Genomic DNA, 20,779 nt, shown 5'->3' with positions numbered 1-20,779 from the left:
AATACAGAGGCCAAGCAGGTAATGAAATGGACTCAAGCAGTTAAGTTGAAATAAACAAATATTACTCAGAAGTAGCTGCCCAATGAACCTAGAGGCTCAAAGGGAGCAATTTTTTTCTTTCACTAGAGAGAAGCCAAAAATCTGGATTTAAAATTTTTGGCAGTTAAATCATACTTTCAGAAAACGTGCTGGCCAAACAACTTTGGTCAGTGGGCCAGATGCCCAGCCCTCTGGACCAGCCGTTAGTTCCGGCCTGGCTTGAGAGGTGGGAACGTTTGACCTGTAACAAGTCACCTCATTTGTTAGAGCTTCATCTCCTCTCTGGTCAAAAGGGTAAAATGGAAGCCTATCCTTTTGTACAGTGACGGTCAAAGGAGATAATTCAGGAGTACAGGAGTCGTCGAACACTATACAAAGTACTCTCCTTCGTACGCCTTCGGTCGTCACGCATGGACTCGCTGTCCTTAAAGCATTTGAATTTTCAGATTCCTTGGAGCAAGTTTAAGACTGGAGATTCCCATGCAAATCTCCCGAAGGTCCTTTGAATGGGATCCTGCTGGGATGCAAGGGGTTAAGAGGAAATGGCCTATTAGGGTCTTGCTAATCTGAGAAGTCCAGGACCTCAAAAGTATCCAGAGCGCCACTAAAAGCCACGACGCAGAGCTAGGATGGTAAACCCGACGAGGGCCCGGAGGAGCAGAACCTAGAACGGGGCATCAGCATCCTGATGTGTCACACTGGACCCAGGCCTCGGCGGAGCGCACGGAAGACAACTCCCCAGCTCGCAGGACCAACCTAAAATGCCCAGGTAAGGCGTGTCCTCACGGCGCCGTTAGTAGCCCGCCCAAGTGAGGCACTGCGCGCCGGGGGACTGCCGTCCCGAGAACCAAGCGGGAGGAATGAATTGTGCGGGAGGCGAGGTCTGCGCCCACCCGGGTCCGGACTCCACGCGGGTGGCACCCACACGCTCTGCACCTCCGGGACCGCCCGGGAGCGCGCGAGGGCCCGACCGCAGAAAGTTGGGACGCTCGCGCCGCCGCCCGCGCGCTCCGGGGCGCCCCCTCCCACCCGAGCGCCACGTGCCGCGCGCCCCCTGCTCCCAGGCCGCGGCGGGACGCCCCCGCCCCCACCGCGGCGCGTAGTGCGCAGGCGCCTCCCCGCGGGTCCGGGCGGCGGGAGCGGGAGGCGGCGGCGGGAGCGGGTTCGGCCTCGGCTGGAGACTGAGGCGAGGGCGGCGGCGGCGAGAGTTGGAGGAGAGGCGCGGGTGGCGGCGAAGGCGATGGCGACGCGGGGCACATGAGGCGGCGGCCGGCGGGACGGGCCGAGGCCCGGCGGAGGAGGCGGCTCCGGGGGAACACGCCGCCCGGTGAGGGGCGGCCGCAGGGCCGGCTGAGAAGCGGGCAAGGGGCGGGGCCGGGGGGGGGGCGGGAGAACTTGTGGGGAGGCCGGAGAAGGGGCGGGGGGGGGACGCGGGGGATGGGGGTCCCGGGAAGAGTGCGGTGGGAGGGGGTGCTGCCGAGACTTCCCGCCGATCCCGGAGGGGCGTCTGCCCCGCGGCCCGCCGCTGCCCCCGTCGCGCCCTCCCCCTTTGTCCCTGGGCGCGCGGTTCCCAAATTGGGAGGGAAACGGCCCGGGGGTGGGCCAGGGCGGCGGCGGCCGCGTCGGGCGGGCGGGGAGCCTGGAGGACCCCGGGCACGCACTTGGGCGGCGCTCGGCGGTGCTCGCAACTCCTCGGGGCGGTTAGGGGCGCAGGGCCGCGCCGGGGCCGCCCCTAGCCGCCGGGGCGCTTCGCGGGCTGGTCTTTGTCTCCCGACGCTCGGTGCCTGACATCTCTTCGGGCGGCGTGCGGTTCGTTTGACTCTCCTCTTAACACCGCTGCCGGGACTCCTGCCTCCCATCAGTGTTTCAGACAGGATTTAGTTCGAGGGCTGGAAGGAGGGAAACGGGGGGCGGGGGGAAATGGCGCTGTCGCCTCTTGATGAACATGTTTCCTTTACCTAAAATGATTTTTTTCCACTTTGTGAAACTTTGGACGACTTGTTTTGTTTTCCCCTCGATCTCCAGATTCAAAATTAAGAGAAGGCGCTAAAGCTGTGATTGTGGCCAATTGTGTGGTTGGTGGCTGCGTTTGGAGCTGAGTTGAAAGGATTTACGTGAATGTGTGGTTTAGAATTTGCGTTTTCTCCCTCTTCCCCTGCGATTGTTTCAAAGAGTGGGATTAGTTTTTCTTTGCGAAGCGGGCGAGTTTGGATTATCATTTGAAGGAGTATTTGTTGATTGAGAACCTGCAGTGGTACCGATTTCATTGTGCTCACGCTTTATTTTGTTAGCCTGAAGACTGCACTTTGTGGAATCGAGTAAATCGAGTTAGAATAAGTTCTGAATTAGCCTTATCTTGTGCCTGAGTAGTCCAAAATTATTATACGTTCCTGTTGTGTATACTTTCAAGTGAGTATATGTGAAAGCTCTTTAAAAATCAGGTTGTATAAATGAAAGGGATTTTAATTCTGATAAACGGAGAACAGTATATCTCAAATACATCACATATGTGTAGAAAAGGGGTTCAATAATGTAATTTAGGGATCAAATTCTTTACCCCCTAAAGAGAGTTTAGGTATTCAGATTAAGAATGCGGAAAATTAAAAATAAATAAATAAATAAATAAATAAATAAAATTTAAAAAAAGCATTCAGAAAAATAAGCTTAATTCCAGAGCTCCTGACTAAATACACTGTGAATTGTGGTTCGTTTCCTGGAGTTTTTGTTGGTTTTATTTTTTGGAATTTAGTATAGTATATTACAGTTGCTTTGGATTTCTTAAGTGCTATATAATGGGAGAATTCAAGAAACATGAACTGACTCTTCTGGGTAAAATGTAATAAGCTGTGGTAAACAAATGTGCATCATTGTGTTGGCCAGGTCTTTGTGAGCAGAGTGTTGTAAGCAAAAGACATTTTGAAGAGAATACATAGGAGCTATATGGAAGTTCTCTCTTCTTCACTTGTCCTGATTTGTAATGGTTTAATATTATATATACTACTTGTCTTAAACTGTTGTGCACTTTTCCAAAGCATTGCAGACATCCTTTCTAAAAGTCAACGCTTTTAGCTTCTTTAGAGGTTGTGTGACTTCAGAATTGGTTTTCCATCTGTGCTAGACCACAGTTCTCTGAAAAAGGAGCAGAGGACCCAGTACCTTTCTAGTCAGTTAACGAAGGTAGAATTGACTTTTAGTCTTCAATCCGAAGGATTTAAGAAATTAACATATCTTCAACATAACAATTTGACTTAAATACTGTTACCCCTTAACTTTTTTGTCCTTCTTTTAATTATTCGTATAAATTAGCCAAAGGGAAGGGATGGAGGGTCTGCCTCTGATTAGCCACACACCTCCCACTTTAGCTCCAGGCTCTCCTGTCAATTCAGTAATTGGGATTCTAGAATACAAAATACGTAATTAAAATCCGGAGTATCATTCTCTTAGCAAATGGATGGTTTGTTCCATGCCTAATTCAATGCAGAGATGAGTTCCAAAAAGCTGGGTTTTTTTTTTTTATTTGAAGTTTGTTCACATTTCAAAATAAATGAGAGGTGTTCCCTTTTTTAAATTATTATGAGTCTGAATAGTTAGTGCAACTGGAAGCATACTTATTTTTTTCTGAATTGGTGCTTTTTTTTTTACTTGCAAATGTATTTATTTATTTTTATTAATTGATGCTTTGCTTGTAGCATAGAAACGTGCGGCTCCTATCAGAAATATTGGATAGAAATTTAGGCAAAGAGGGGTGCCTCAGTGGCTCAGTCTGTTGAGTGTCCTACTTCGTCTCAGGTCATGATCTCACAGTTCGCGGGTTCGAGCCCCATGTCGGGCTCTGTGCTGACAGCTCAGAGCCTGGAGCCCGCTTCAGATGTTATGTCTCTCCCTCTCTTCCCCTCCCCTGCTGATGCTCATTCTCACTTTGTCTCTCAACAGTAAATAAAAATGTTAAAAATTAAAAAAAAAATTTAGGCAAAGAAAAATGGGATTACGTTTTTTGTAGACCATTTGTTTGAGAATACATATGATAACAGATCTTAGCTGATACCATTAACCTGAAACTTAACAGTTCTGAACTGTTATCAGCTAAGTGCCAACAATTTTCATACATACTACTGCAACTGATGAGTTTAGTTTTTGTGGAAGTAAGGATCTATTAAGTCTGAGCATTGCTGTTTTCTACAGGTCTTTAGAATGAATGACTAGAGGGGCGCCTGGGTGGCTCAGTCAGTTAAGCATCTGACTTTGGCTCAGGTCATGATCTCACAGTTTGTGAGTTCGAGCCTCACGTTGAGCTCTGTGCTGACAGCTCAGAGCCTGGAGCCTGCTTCAGTTCTGTGTCTCCCCCTCTCTCTGCCCCTCCCCTGCTCACGCTCTATGTCTCAGTAATAAATAAATGTTAAAAAAATTATTAGAATGGATGACTAGACAGGCAATACTGGCTGGCATGTGGTGGTAGTACATTCTTGAGTCTCGCCAACATTGCAGGAGTTGACTGCCCTCAAGTTTGATATTTAGACCTATATGTGTAATGTGTTGCCCAAAGCAGTTTTTTTCCCCTAGGGATGAGATCTCTTTGCAGATAGCATTTTATTTCTGAAGAAAAGAAGTGTTCTGTGGAATGAGTAGAGCCCTCAGTTAAAGCTGGTTTTTTTGAAGCTGTAGTGCATGTAGCACCAGCACAATTTGGACAAAAGTACTCTGGTGGCCATTCATTCTTCTAGTGAACTTCTTTTTTTCTTCTTTCATTCAAGTATTTATGTTAGGCACTGAATTAGGTGCTGAAGATGAATACTATGTGGATTTTGCTCTCAGAATGTTTATATTTTGAGCACTTTGAATTTAACATGCTGAAAGGTTTAGCAGTTTGGAAATTATCTAAAATCTTTGGAACAAAAGAAACGTATAGGATTTTGGAGTAAGTTTTTTTATTTTTTTCTTTTATAGAAATGGAATAAACTTCACACATCCTCATTACCTTCTAATCTCTAACTCATTCAAGACTCATATACTTACAGAGATTATTTTCATCTACATCTTTGTATGATTTATCAGTTTTGACTGAATTTATTGTTACTTAACAGTGTTACAACATTCCTTTTGGGAATGTTCAGAATAAAGTAGATCTGGACTTCTATTTTTATGGAATTCCCTTTGACTCATTCTTGGACCTCAGATTCCTAATTGCCCATTTCAGAATAGGTGTTTATTTGGATTCAGAAATGTCCTTTCTGAAGTACTCTTTTCTCTTGGGTTCTGATTTTCCCTCCTTGCTCTCTGGCTATTCAGGTTTTCGCCCCATCCTCTTCTACCAGATCTTTAATTGATGGTTTCTCTCAAGTCTCAATCCTCTAATCTAATCTGTTCTGTGGCTTCAGTTACTCCCAGATTTTTGCCTGTAGTTCAAACTTATTTTCTGATCCCAGCTGCCTGCTCAACGTCTCCACTTAACCACTCTCAGAGGTACTTTGAATTGAGTTGCCCAGACTGACCTGTTGATCTTGGCTCCAAAGCTAGATCTTCATTGTACCATTTCATTAAATGGCTCTATCAACAACTTACTGAGGCGCAACTCTTTCGATTTCTCTTTACTTTTAGTCTCCCCATCCTAGTCTAGGCAGGCCACCTTGTCCTAAGACTGTTAGAGTCAATTATAAATGGTCTTTCCTCATTCACTCTTGTTTTTAAAGGGGGTCAGTAATATGGGATATTAATACAGAAAAAGTAGTAAGTAATACTACAGTAAATACTTACCCACCTTGCAGCTTAGGAAATAAAACATTACCACTACAGTTGGTGTCTTCTGTGTTTCCTTACCTGCTTGCATCTTCCTTCTTCCAGCCTCCATTGTGGGCCTCCTTACCAGAGATAATCACCAGTTGAATTTATTGTTCCTTTGCATTTCTTTATACTGTTACTACATATAGTATGTAACCTAAGCAGTATATCCTCATCTACTCTTCTCACAGCAGTTAGAATTATCTTTATAAAACAAATTTAGTCAAGTCACTTACCTGAAAACTTCTGTTTTCCCTTTAATCTTCATTTAACCAGATGTGATCTGGCCTTGCCTACTTCTCCACCATCGTTTCTTTGTACTTTTTTGTTATGAATGGTCTAGCTTGCTGACTTTTTCCCCCCCTGTTCCTTAAAGGTTCAAAGCTGACCCAAGGACTTTGTACATGCTGTAGCTAATTCTTCTGCCTGGAAAGCAGCTCCTCAGTTCTTCAGAATATGCTTAAATATCAATTTGGGGATAAATCTTTTCTGATAATCCTAGATTTGTGTAGGGAACTCAATGTACTCTGCACGTCTCTTTTATAGGATTTATCACAGTTTTAATTAATTATTTGTATGATGCCTGTTTCACCATTAGACTCTTCTGTATATTCCATAAAATCAGACGTAATAATCTAGGGGCGCCTGGGTGGCTCAGTTGGTTAAGCGTCCGACTTTGGCTCTGGGCTGATGGCTCAGAGCCTGGAGCCTGCTTCCGATTCTGTGCCTCCCTCTCTCTTTGCCCCTCCCCCGTTCATGCTCTGTCTCTCTCTGTCTCAAAAATAAAATAAAAACCTTAAAAAAAAAAATTAAAAAAAAAAAGAAGTAATAATCTATCTTGGGTAGCCCAGTATCACAACACCTAACTTATAGCTTATAGTTCATTTCTGTATTCAACAATTATTTGAGTGCTTTCTAATTTCTTTTTTAATTATAATTGCTAACTGTAGTAAAGTAACTTCTAACAAAGCTCTTGTTCTTCTAATTAGAAGCCTCATTATTGTATGTTGTTTTTTGCATTATTAGTCTAATAGGCCAATATAGTGCTAGTTCCTTGGTAAAACTTACTTTTGTAAACTTACTAATAGCCATGGCCTGAGCAATCTTCAGCAGTTTTATTTATCTGTTTGTTTATTAATATAATTTATTGTCATAATTTAGCAGTTTTAATAGACCAAAAATACAGTGGTCACTAATGGTATAATGTACACAAAGGGAGCTCTTGCCTCCCCAGAAAATAATCCTAGCCGGTTTAGGCAGACTGTCAGATGTAATAAAGAACTTGAAGATTAGTTTTTTTCTTTGACATCCTATACCTAGTTCTGATTTTCATTTCTTCCTGGGCCAAGGGTCAGTATAATTAATGTCCCAAGACACTAGGACAGTTCTACATTAAGGCCAATGTCAACAGTTTTATACTTGAGAATTTCACTTTGTTGACTTTTTTTGGAGTAGGTAGTACATTATGTAGTATAAAATCTGAAAGGTATAAAAGGATTTGCAGTGAAAAGTAAGTCTTCTCTTCGTACTCACTCATTTTTTTTTTCTGCTGAAGCAATTATTATTTACCCTTTTTTTGTGAATTCTTCTAGAGGTACCCATACATTCAGTATGTCCCTACACACATACATAAATGGTAGCATACTATACACACTGTTCTTTAGCCTGCATCATTCACTAATGTATCTCAGTTTATTTCGTATCATTAGAAATAGAGCTGTCTCATACTTTTTGCCTACCAGATGTGCTGTAATGTCTTTACCCAGTCCCTTCCTGATAGACTTTTAAATTCTTTCCAGCACATTATCAGCAGTGCTGCAGTGAATATTCTTGTACATTATTTTGTATGTCTGTGAGTGTTATTTGTTAGATAAACATTGAGAATTAGCATTCTGGCTCAAAAAGTATGGGATTCATGTACCAGTTCACTCCACCACTTGTAGTAAAGCACAAAGAATGACTTTATACATCCTTCCTTGACAATAACCTGCTAGCAATTCTTATCTCTTTCCAGTTGGATAAATATAAAATGATATATTGGTGTAGTTTTAATTTGTGAATCTTTAATTACAAGTGATATTAAATGTCTTCTCATGTTATTAAAAACCATTAATATGTTTCTGAGACCTCCATATCCATTGCATATTTTTCTTTTTTTTTTTTTTTTAATGTTTATTTTTATTTTTGAGAGACCGAGTGCAAGGAGGGGAGGAGAAGAGAGAGAGGGAGACACAGAATCAGAAGCAGGCTCCAAGCTCCGAGCTGTCAGCATGGAGCCCCATGCGGGGCTTGAACCCATGAACCGTGAGATCATGACCTGAGCCGAAGTCGGATGCTCAACCTACTGAGCCACCCAGGCGCCCCATTGCATATTTTTCTATTGAATGGTCTTTTTATTATTGATCTGTTAGAATTCTTTATGTGTTAGAGAAATTAACCTTTTACTCAGAATTGCAAATCATTTTAATTATTCAGTATATCTTTTTTTTTTAAGTGTATTTGTTTTGAGAGAAAGAATCCCAGGCAGGCTCTGCAGTTGTCAGCGTGCACTTATCAGCATGGAGCCTGATGTGGGGCTTGAACTCTTGAACCCGTGAGAGCAAGAACTAAGCTGAAGTCAGGAGTCTGACGCTTAACTGACTGAGCCACCCAGGTGCCCTACCTTTCAGTATATTTTTTGAGTTGTTTACAGTATTTTTTTTTTCCAAAAATTATACTTTGTATAATTGAATTTGTCATTTCTTTCATTTGACCTCTAGGTTTTATATCATTTTAGAAGTCTTCTCTACTCAGTTAAGAAAAAAATAGGGGCGCCTGGGTGGCTCCGTTGGTTAAGCGTCCAACTTCGGTTCATGTCATGATCTCGCGGTCCGTGAGTTCGAGCCCCACGTCGGGCTCTGTGCTGACCGCTCAGAACCTGGAGCCTGTTTCAGATTCTGTGTCTCCCTCTCTCTCTGACCCTCCCCCGTTCATGCTCTGTCTCTCTGTCTCAAAAATAAATAAACGTTAAAAAAAAAAAAATTAAAAGAAAAAAATGGCCATGGCTTTGTCTAACTTTGAGTGTTTTGTTTTTAATTTTAGATCCTTGATTCATCTGGAATTTAAAGATCCAACTTCTAGGGGTGCCTGGGTGGCTCAGTTGGTTAAGCGTCCGACTTCAGCTCAGGTCATGATCTCACGGTTTGTGGGTCAGTCCCCGTGTTGGGCTCTGTGCTGATGGCTTGGAACCTGGACCCTGCTTCACATTCTGTGTCTCCCTCTCTCTGCCCCTGCCCTGCTCGTGCGCTCTCTCTCTCAAAGATAAATAAATACACAAAAAAAGTTTAAAAAAATAAAGGTCAAACTTCTAATTTTTTTCAGATAGCTACCCATAGTAATTCATTATAATTTATTGAATATTCCATCATTTTTCCATTTGTTTGAAATGTCACCTTATCATACATTAAATGTCCAGATGTATTTTGATCTTCTGGACTTTCTATTCTGTTACATTCATTCTATTGATCTGTTGATCTTTTTGCCAATTTCACCTTTTAAATTATTAGAACTTTATAATGCATATCTAGAGAAGCTTGTATGCTCTCCTTACTCTTTCAGAAAGTTCTCTACCATTCTTACTATTTGTTTTTAACATTAAATTTATTTATTCATTCATTCATTTAAGTTTATTTTATACAGTAGTAATCTAGGGGCGCTTGGGTGGCTCAGTCAGTTGAGCGTCCAACTCTTGATTTCAGCTCAGGTCATGATCCCAGGGTTGTGGGATGGAGCCCTGCATCTGCCTCTGCACTGAGCCTGGGGCCTGCTTTGGATTCTCTCTTTCCCTGTGCCCCACTCCCCTGCTCATGTGCACTCTATCTCAAAAAAATAGTAAATTAAAAAATAATAATAATAAAGTAATCTCTACACCCAGTGTGGAGCTTGAACTCACAATCCCCAGATCAAGAATCTCATGCTCCTCCAACTGAGCCAGCCAGGTGCCCTTTCATGTTAATTTAGAATCAGTTTGTCTGGTTCCTAAGAAATCCTTTTGGCATTGTATTTTAGATTACATTACATTTTAGATCAATTTAGGGAGAACTAATATCTTAAGATGGCTTTTGTATCCAAGAACATGGAATGTTTTGTCTTAAGAATTTAAGTTTTTGGTGTTCCTTGGCAGTAATTTTTAAGTGTTCTTCATTTAAAATCTGTGTTTCTTGTTAGTCTTTTCCTAAGTATTTCACCTATTTGTTGCTATTTTATTATTTAATACTTTTTAAAGTTTATTTTTATTTATTTTGAGAGGGAAAATAGCAAGCAGGGGAGGGGCAGAGAGAGACGGAGACAGAATCCCAAGCAGGCTCTGTGCTGCCAGCACAGAACTCAGTACAAAGCCCAGTGTGGGGCTACAACTCAGGAACTGTGAGTCTAACTGCAAGATCATGACCTGATCCGAAGTCAAGAGTCAGATGCTTAACCTACTGAGCCACCCAGGCACCCCCTTTTTTTTTCCTTAATTTTTATTCATTTATTTATTTTTAATATTTATTTTTGAGAGAGATAGAGACGGAGTGTGAGTGGGAGAGCGGCAGAGAGAGAGGGAGACACAGAATCCAAAGCAGGCTCCAGGCCTGAGCTGTCAGCACAGAGCCCGACTCGGGGCTCAAACTCATGAACCACAAGGTCATGACCTGGCTGAAGTCAGACACTTAACCAACTGAGCCACCCAGGCTCCCCTCTTTGTTGCTGTTTTATTTATTTATTTATTTATTAAAAAATATTTTTTTTAATGTTTATTTATTTTTGAGACAGGGAGAGACAGCATGACGGGGGAGGGTCAGGGAGAGAGGGAGACACAAGAATCTGAAACAGGCTCCAGGCTCTGAGCTGTCAGCACAGAGCCTGACGCAGGGCTCGAACTCACGGACCGCGAGATCATGACCTGAGCCGAAGTCGGATGCTTTAACCGACTGAGCCACCCAGGTGCCCCTCTTTGTTGCTGTTTTAAATGAGACTTTTCTTCAGTTATATTTATATTGCTTGTATATTATAATCAGCTTTTTCAGTGACTTTATGCGTGGTCTGAAAATAAAATTAAACAGTACACCCACATAGTATAGCAAAAAGATCATTAGGTCCCAAGTTGTATTCTAGGCTTTGCAGCTTATTAGTTGTGTGATCTTAAGCACATTATCCTGATCTTTAATATCCTCTTAGGTAAAATAAGGATATAGTCTCATACTCAGATATCAAACAATGGGCCACTGCAGAATTATTGAAAGATAACCTTAGAATCCATGCAGGTATTATCTGTGAACTATATAAATAGTGTCTTACAAATATATATGACCTTTTCAAATGTATATATAAATAATATTATAAATAAATTACAAGTTTATTTTAAAACTTTAACAGTTTATAGTAAAGTTTTATCTTTTTGTGTTTTTTCCAAAATCAGAAACTATATGTATCGCCACTATTATATAGGGCTCTAGAAACTCTTGTAATTACTACATAAAGTCTCTCAGACCCTAAAAATGAGGGGCTACTGGCCTAGCTGATCTGTAACATTTCTTTTAACACTAATAGTGTGTGAGCCTATGTAACTGTAACTTAAAATGTTTTTAAGTTAACTTAAAACTTTTAATGTTTATTTTAATTTTGAGAGAGAGAGAGAGAGAGAGAGAGAGAGAGAGAATTGAAGCAGGCTCCAGGCTCCAAGCTGTTAGCACATAGCCCAACCTGAGCCAAAGTCGGAGGCTCAATGGACTGAGCCACCCAGGCGCCCCAAGATAATGATTTTTAAGCTTAAATGTCAAAAGTGTGTTCCTGGGATCTTTCTCTCTCTCCCTCTTTTAAAAAAAAAATTGTTTTTTAATGTTTATTTTTGAGAGAGAGAGACAGAGTGTGGGGGGTGGGGGGGAGAGAAGGAGACACAAAATTTAAAGCAGGCTCCAGGCTCCGAGCTGTCAGCACAGAGCCTGATGCAGGGCTTTAACTCATGAACTGTGAGATCATGACCTGAGCTGAAGTTGGACGCTCAACTGACTGAGCCACCCAGGTGCCCCTCCCTCTTTTTTTAATAAAAATTTTATTTTTAAGTAATCTCTGCAGCCAACATGGGATTCAAACTCCCAACCCCGAGATCAAGAATTGCATGCTCTTCTAACTGAGCCAGCCAGGCACCCCTTAGGATCTCTTTTTAATAGACCTGAAGAGTAGCCTGTCTAGATTTGTATAGAAAATGCTTTCATGAGAAAAGACATATAATACTTTCTGAAAGGGGTTTTATTGTTCATGTGTCTAACTCGACTAGCTTGCTTTGACCTTACATTCTAGTTCAGTAGTAGATGTTCATGTTATTCAGAGTAAAAGCTTTGTATATATTTATTGTATGTTGAGCAGGTCAAGCAGATGTGCACTTCTCAGATTGACTTAGGAAAGTTTTTCTTTGAGGTTGGACAAATTGTTAGGAATTGGGAGAGTGTCTCAGAGTGTCTCAGTTCTATTGAATTGTGTATCTGAAGCCATTGTATCCTTTTATTCTTGAACTCAGAAAAGAAGAGGATGGAAAAATGTGTTTATGATTTGAGGTATATCCTGGGAAGGAAACTATATATGCATAGCTTGCAAAGCATTCTACTGAATAGATTTATTTTGGCTACCAGTTAATTATGGTTACTAGTTCAATGAGAAATTTAAATCAGGCTTAGTATTTATTTATTTGTTTGTTTATTTATTTATTTATTTATTTATTTAGAGAAAGAGAGAGAATCCCATGTGGGCTCCGTACAGACAGTGCAGAAGTGCAGAGCCTGATGTGGGTCTTGAACCCACAAACTGTGAGATTATATCCTGAGCTGAAACGCTGAACTGACTGAGTCACTCAGGTGCCTGAGAATATTTTTAAAGTAAGCTCTTTGCGTAACATGGCACTCGAACTCACTACTACCTGGAGATCAAGAATAGCACACTCCATAGACTGAGCCAGCCAGGTGCTCCCTGCCCTGCCCTTAGCATTTTATTTATTTGTTTGTTTTTTAAGGTGATTTATTTGTTTTTTAAGGTGAATCCCAAGCAGGCTCCATACTGTCAGCATGGGCCTGACACATGTCAGGTTTTTAAGGTGATTTGTTTGTTTTTTAAGGTGTTTAAGGTGATTTGTTTGTTTTTTAAGGTGAATCCCAAGTAGGCTCCACACTGTCAGCGTGGGCCTGACACATGTCTTGAACCCATGAATGGCGAGATCATGATCTGAGCTGAAACCAAGAGCCTAACGCTTAACTGACTGAGCCACCCAGGCACCCCAGAAAATGCTCTTTAAAAAAAAAAAAAAAGTTTAATTTTTTGAGAGAGAGCAAGCCAGGAAGGAGCAGAGAGAGAGAGACAGAAACCCCAAGCAGGCTCCATGCCGTCAGCGCAGAGCCTCATGTGGGCTTGAACCATGAGCCATGAGATTGTGACCTGAGCTCAACCAACTGAGCCACCCAGGCACACCCCTACATGCCCTGGAAAATGCTTTTAATAGAAGTTTGTTTCCTACTGGGGTCTTAGAGCTTACTTTTTTTTTAAAAAAAAAGTTTATTTTCTACTGTTTTTTATTTATTTTGCCTCAAAACTGTCATTTTTTTCCTTTGTGGTTTGAAATTACGTAAATATCAGCATGGTTTCTCAAAGTAAGGAAATGGAGATGAGATCAGTGCTCAGAATAGTGATCTTTTAAGATTCCAGTTTAGCTAATCTTCAAAGCGTTAAAGTAACATGATTTTGGTTTAAATAATTTACCTAGTGTAGTATATTAACATTTAGTATTTTCTCTCGGAAGAAATGTCCTTTGGGTTTGTACTGACTATTATGGGCATATTCTTGTCCCAATAGAAGAATCCTTGATACAAAGTAGAGAAAATTAAGTAGAGTGATTAGGACAGGAAGTAAGAGTTTTATAACATATTCACATGTCAAATAAACATTTAATAGAACTCACTTATAATGGAGACTGGTAAGTTTTTGGTGGCTACTTTAATAATCATTTTCTAAAATAAAGGTGTCTCTTTCCAAATACTCAGTCTCAGATACTCAATAACCAGCAGGTAGCAATTATAACTATATATTTCAAGGGAATGTTGGATATGTTAATTTTCTCTGTTGCTTCTGGACCATTTTATAGTGAGTTTCTAAAGGAATGAGAGGAGCAACAGTATGATAGTAAGCTGCTATATAAGCCATCATGTCAGAATACTACTCTTTTGGGGCACCTGGCTCACTCAGGGTGGTGAGTTTGGGCCCCATGTTGGGTGTAGAGATTGCTTAAATAAATAAACTTAAAATCTTAAAAAATATACTACCATCTTGTGATACAGTCTTACAAATTAAGAATTACCCTCTAGACTCTCTTTTACTCTGGAGTAGAATTTTATATAAGTTCTGTCTTGGACCCCTGTATACGGGGGTGGGTAGTAACTGTATCAATGGCTCTATGAGATCGTTATACTTTTCTGTGATCTATCCATTACTTAATTAGGTCTTTATGAATGTATGCAAAATGAAATTTGTACCCGACCTACTTTTTAAATTTCCCTCAAGGCTTTTGTTGCATAGGAAAGCTTTGCCAACTCCATTATTACATGTTTATTGTAGAAAATACTGAAAAAGCAAATTGAAGAGAAATCGTTCATAGGCCATTGTTAATGTTGGTGTATTTCCTTTCAAGCATATTATGTTACTGGAGGTTTTTTGTTTTTTGTCTCTTTACTACATGTGAACATTTTCCCATATAATGAAATATTCTATTTATTTTAAAAAGTTTATTTATTTTGAGAGAGAGAGAGAGAGCGTTCATGCACGTGAGCCTGGGAGGGGCAGAGAGAGAGAGGGAGAGAGAGAATCCGGAGTAGGCTTCATGCTTTTCAGCAGAGCCTGATGTGGGACTCCATCTAACAAACCACAAGATCATGACCTCAACCAAAATCAAGAGTCGGATGCTTAACTGATTGAGCCACCCATGTGCCCCTGGAATACTCTTTGTAAACGGGTCACAAATTGTCAGGGTATATATATTCAGCTATAAGATATCTGGCTCAATATTATTTAAGTTTCTTTTTTTTTTTCTATTGCTAGCATGAAAGAAAAGGAGACAAGAGTGTAAATTGATACAACTCCCTTTGGAAAAGTACTAACTTATTGAAGCTGACATAACAATTTTGCTTCTAGGTATTCAACAGGAATTCATACATATATTCACCAGAAGACCTATACGGAATGTTCATAGTAGCATTATTCATAATATCCTCAAACTGGAAACTGCTCAAATACCCATCAGCAGTGGAATGAATAAATTTGTGATATAGTCACACAATGGCAATATAATAAAGCAAAGAGAATGAACAGACTGGAGCTAAATGCAGCAGGATTGGTGACTCTCAACAGATGCTGAACAAAAGCAGTCAGGCACAAAAGAGTATATTCTTTATGATTCTGATACAAGAGAGTCCATTTTGTAGGATTCCATTTATATTATATTAAGCTCAAGAACAGGGTAAACCAGTGGGTCTCAGTGTGGTGTAACATTGTTCCCCAAGGGGCACTTGGCAGTGTCTGGAGGCATCTTTGGTTGCCACAACTGGAAGAGACCAGGGTTGCTTCAGAGCACCCTACAGTGCACACGACTGTCTCATAACAAAGACCTATCCCTGGGCTAAAGTACTCTGTACTGTTAAAGGTAAGGGTGGCGGTTTCCCTTGGGTAGGAAGGGTGTGATTGTTTTTGATTTTAGTGCTGGTTACGTAGGTGTATTCAGTTTGTGAAAGTTCATTGAGCTGCATGCTTCTGTTTATCTTCCTGTAGGTATTTTACACTTCAATCAAAAATTTGTATGAAAATCAGACTTCACATAAAAATCCAGGTCAAAGACATCTTGTTTTCATTTTTTAACCTTTATTTATTTTTGAGAGACAGTGCGAGCAGGGGAGGGGCATAGAGAGAGGGAGACAGAAACCAAAGCAGGCTCCAGGCCCTGAGTGGTCAGCACAGAGTCCAATGTGGGGCTCGATCTCATGAACTGCGAGATCATGTTCTGAGCCAAAGTCAGACGCTTAACCAACTGAGCCACTCAGGCACCCCTCGAAGACTTCTTTTGAAAGATAGGACAGTCTGATAACTCCCATAGTTGTAGCTAATAAGCAGTAGGCACCCCCCCACCCCACCCCCTGCCCCACACCCTTTGGTTGGTGCCTGTTTTCCAGGCCCCATTTTCTTGTTTCAGTTACTTGTATCCCCTCACTGGTATCTTAAACAGCTTGAGTGAGATAGAATTCATACACACCATACAGTTTACCTATTTGAAATGTACAATTCAAAAATTTTATTATATTCACAGGGTTGTGTAGCCATCACCACAATTTAATTTTAGAATATTTTCATTCCTCCAAAAAGAAACCTCATACTTACTAGCAGTCACTCCCTCCCCCCACCCCACCCCACCATCTCTTTCAGGTCTAGGCAACCGCTAGTCTTAGTTTTTGTCTTTAAATAATTGTATGCATTTGAATTTTGTGGTCTCTTTTCTAAAACAGGATTTATAGTAGTTATGCAGTATTTCATCATGAAGTTATGTCATAAATTGTATAAAATTTATCTTATATTGGGCACTTATTTAAGATAAATTACTAGATGTGGAATTACTGATCAAAGGATATAAACATTTTTAAATTCCTGATAAATATTAACCACAGTGCCTTCTGGAAAGGTTGTATCAGACTGCCCTCACCATCAGTGGATGATGGTATTTTTTTGCAAATTTTATGTTGTCATATTGGACAACATGTAGTTATACGCAGTCATATTGGAAATGTTACACGTTTTTTATTTTGTCTTAGACATGTTCATTCTCCTAGACTGATGATTATTCAGACAGTTGATTTGACCTAAACTCAGGCTGTTTTGGACAAGTGTACCAATATTGTCCTTTTTTACGTGAAGACAGTACCACTTAGGATGTGAATGAATGCATTATCCCAGGTTCCCCTTACTTCTCCAGCTGGTTCCTGAAGGTTCTTACATTTAAATAGAGTGGCTTTTTGCCAGCACAAATTGACACTTCAGCCCATAGTGATGTACTTTGTTTCCTTGTTGGTTAATAGAGCCAAGATTTCAAACTACTTACGACTAGGTTTTATAATTTGACTCACAATAAATTAAATTTTGTGTTTCTCCAATAACGTCCATAGCCAAGACCTCTTTTGAAAACAAGTTGTTTGTATGTTTGTAATACATAGATTACTGTTTGCTAGTGAGCTGCCATGATGCTTTTGCTTAGAAATTGTCACTAGCTAGTTATTAAACCTCTATTATCGCTCATGCAGAATTAACTTCCACTTAAAGCATTCCAGTTAAACAAAACTTCATTGTAAACCCTTTAATTGATGCCTTGTCTCTGCACATAAAGCAGTCTCATTCAGGAGTGTGAGTCACTAGCACGATTCTTAGTGGATTGCTCAGCTCATGATCTGGGATGCCCAGATAGTTAATACTTTAGAATCATGGTGAGTCAATATTACATTTTTTTAGTTTTATTCAACCATAAATTTTCTGGGGGGATGACTGTTTGGGAAATGCCTTTTTGAAAATTTGACATCTTGTCATTGTTTCATTTCACTGCAGTTACTTCTTTCCTGCTCCTTAGAGTTCTGAATGCCACATAATTTGTTGGTTGTTTTATGAATTTTATTCTGCCTGAGGTTATTTTCATCAAATGTTAATAGCAAGACCTTAGAAATCATCTGATATTCTCCACTTATTTCACAAATGAAAAAAAAAAAAACGGGGTGGGGTGGGGAGAAATTATCCTGAAGTGCCTGTTAGAATCTCTTACCTCCAAGTTCAGTGCTTGCTCTGTCTTGTTGTCATAAAATTCAAGGTTAGGAATCACTATTCTAGAATATTAGTTTTAGTTCATCCTGGACTTTGTTTTTATTAAGACACATGTTTTTTTTCAATATATGAAATTTATTGTCAAATTGGTTTCCATACAACACCCAGTGCTCATCCCAAAAGGAAGACACATTTTTTTAATGTTTATTTTTGAGAGAGTCAGAGACAGAGTGTGAGTGGTCATGATCTCACAGTTCGTGGGTTCAAGCCCCACGTTGGGCTCTGTGTAGACAGCTTGGAGCCTGCTTCACATTCTGTGTCTCCCTCTGTCTTTCTCTGCCCCTCCCCCACTCACATTCATATTCTCTCTCTCTCTCTCTCAACAATAAATAATAAAAAAATGTTTTTCATTTATTAAGGATTTGAGAGAGCTGGCTGACTCCCTATATGCCCAGAGGGCCAGAGACCAACCCCACTGGGGCAAGTCTCCAAGAGACTCCTGCTGGCATTAGATCACACTGCGGCTGGGCCCAGGACCCAGAAGCTGGGACCCCTGAAAGTTGGTAGCTCTCTCTTGCTCAGTCCTGCTCTCCCCAGAGCAGACTTTGCCAGATCCTTCCTGCTCTCCGTGGAATTACTCTTGATGGTGCATCTCACCAGCAGAGCACACACAGATCACAGGCCTGACCCTCAGTTTGGAGGAACTCTGAGAAAATGAGTTGGGTTTCTTTTTATTTTAATTTTTTTTAATGTTTGTTTATTTTTGAGAGACAGAGTACAAGTGGGGGAGGGGCAGAGAGAGAGGGAGACAACAGAATCTGAAGCAGGCTGCAGACACTGAGCTGTCAGCACAGAGCCCAGTGCCGGGCTCGAACTCATGAATTGTGAGATCATGACATGAGCCGAATTTGGATGGTTAAGCAACTGAGCCACCCAGGCGCCCCTGTTTTTAATTTTTAAAAGAAACTAAGATTTTAAAATCTGGTTTGTAATAGGCTTGGGGTTGGGGTGTTTTTTGTTTTTTAATTAGAGGGAGATTAAAACTTGGCTCTGACCCATTTGGACTTTGTTGTTGCATTTGTAAAACATTTAGAATTTAGCACTACTTACTTGAAAATTTTTAATTTCCTGTTTATTATAGTTTCGTTTAGATTAAAAATTGACAAGGGACAAGTTATTGGGTTTTTTTGTTGTTGATTTGGAACCCTTGGGAGCTTTTTTTACATGAGTCTATTCCAAAGATATATATGAAAGTGGTATTTTTGGATTAACTTTTTGTGGCCAACGTTATAGTAAAGAGCTTGCAATGGAAAAAATGAATCAGATAAACTGAAAAGTAAAGCATTTCCCTGTAGTGTCACTACACTATAAAATATGTTGAAAGTTAACAGATGATTTTAGTTTGCTTCTTCTAGTTCTCTGTTGTTTAGCATATATAACTGTATAGTAAATATCTCTTGAATACAACTGTAGTTTTTAAAACGTGTTTGTAAATATCCTACAAACTACTACATTGCAAGCTTATTGATGATAGATAAGTACCAATTGCATGAATGAATTTTAGTCTAAAACTTTTTTATCCTTTTGTGGTATTAACATAAAATTGATCATTTTAACCGTTTTCTAAAGTGTATAACTTTGGGGCACCTGGGTGGCTCAGTTGGTTAAGCGTCTGACTTCAGCTCAGGTCATGATCTCTGGTTCATGAGTTTGAGCCCCACATCAGGCTCACTGCTGTCTGCACAGAACCTGCTTCAGATCCTGTCTCCCCCTCTGTCTGCCCCTCCCCCATTCATGCTCTCCCCCTCTCTCTCAAAAATAAATGAACATTAAAAATATATTTAAAAAAAGAATTAAAAATAAAAAAATTAAAAAATATGTGTATAGCTTTGGTGCATTAAGTAAATTTATATCGTTGTATGACCATCTCCCGAACTTTTGAATCTTCCCGGCAGAAACTGTACCCATTAAACACTAGTTCCCTGTTCCTCTCAGCCCCTGGCAATCACCATTTTATTTTCTGTTTCTATGAATTTGACTATTGTAGGTACCTCATGTAAGTAGAATCATGTAACATTTGTCTTTTGTGACTGACTTCTTTCACTTAACATAATGTTGTCAAGGTTCATCCATGTGTCAGAATTTCCTTCCTTTCGAGGCTGAAAAATATTCCATTGTATATTACAAAATGTCACGTTTTGTTTAGTCATCTGTCAGTGGACAGTTGGGTTGCTTCTACCTTTTTTGGCTCTTGTGAATAATTCTACAGTGAACACGAGTATACAAAATCTCTTGGCATCTCTGCTTTTGTTTCTTTCACTATATACCCAGGAGAATTGCTAGATCATAAGGTAATTGTATATTTAATATTTTGAGGAAACTGTAACCGAACTGTTTTCTGTAACAACTGCACCATTTTAGATTCCCAGCAGCAGTGCTCAACAAGGATCCAGTTTCTCCATGGCTTTGTTGACATTTGTTCTTCTCTTTTCTTTTCTTTTTTGGTAATAGCCATCTTGATGGGTGTGATGTGGTATCTCATGGTTTTTGTTTGAATTTCCCTAGTGATTGTGATAGTCTAAAACTTCTTATAATTTAAACTCTTATTAACCCAGACTTTGTTTCTTAAAAAATATATTGAAATCATTGGTGAGGAAATGAGGGAACCAGATTCTCATACTCTGATAGTGGAAATATAAATAAATAGGTACCAGCTTTTTGGAAGGGTAATTTGGTAATACAAATCAAAAGCTTTAGAATTTTTGGAGAGCTAGAGGGCAAAGAAATTGACCTTTTTTTGTAAACATGCAAAAATATCTTTCGCAATGTACAACTGTTCACCAGCAATTCTTTTAGAAATGGGTGTGTGTACCAAGTTGAGTATTACAACAGACCACTATAAACAACCTACATATTCAACCATAGAAGCTTGGTTAGATTCTGATTCGGTAGGTCTGGGAGTGGGAGTTGGGTAAATAGAATGTGAGAATGAGCGTTTTCAACACGCGCTCTGGGTAATTCTGATGAAGGTGGTCTGTGGACCACATGTGAGGTTCCTTTATTCATCACTACTTACATGCTTTAATTTGAGGTTCCATGGTATGCTAAGACTCTC

At 40.2% G+C, this 20,779-nt stretch overlaps 1 protein-coding gene across 3 annotated transcripts in view; it reads left to right on the top strand.

Moving 5' to 3' along the window:
* Positions 1 to 617: 617 nt before the first annotated feature.
* Positions 618 to 20,779, top strand: part of GJC1 (gap junction protein gamma 1) — a 38,653-nt gene continuing 18,491 nt past the window's right edge. The window contains exon 1 of one of the 3 annotated variants that reach the window (XM_015086587.3): positions 618 to 808. The gene's annotated coding sequence lies outside the window, so the exon portion shown is untranslated. Of the gene's footprint in view, positions 809 to 1,167; positions 1,367 to 1,545; positions 1,849 to 20,779 lie in introns of those variants that run through there. The other 2 variants (XM_027048827.2, XM_015086589.3) reach the window with 2 other exon arrangements.

The sequence above is a fragment of the Acinonyx jubatus genome, chromosome E1 (assembly GCF_027475565.1).
Source record: "Acinonyx jubatus isolate Ajub_Pintada_27869175 chromosome E1, VMU_Ajub_asm_v1.0, whole genome shotgun sequence".
NCBI classification, from domain to species: domain Eukaryota; kingdom Metazoa; phylum Chordata; class Mammalia; order Carnivora; family Felidae; genus Acinonyx; species Acinonyx jubatus.
This window is presented reverse-complemented; position numbering and strand designations above follow the sequence as displayed.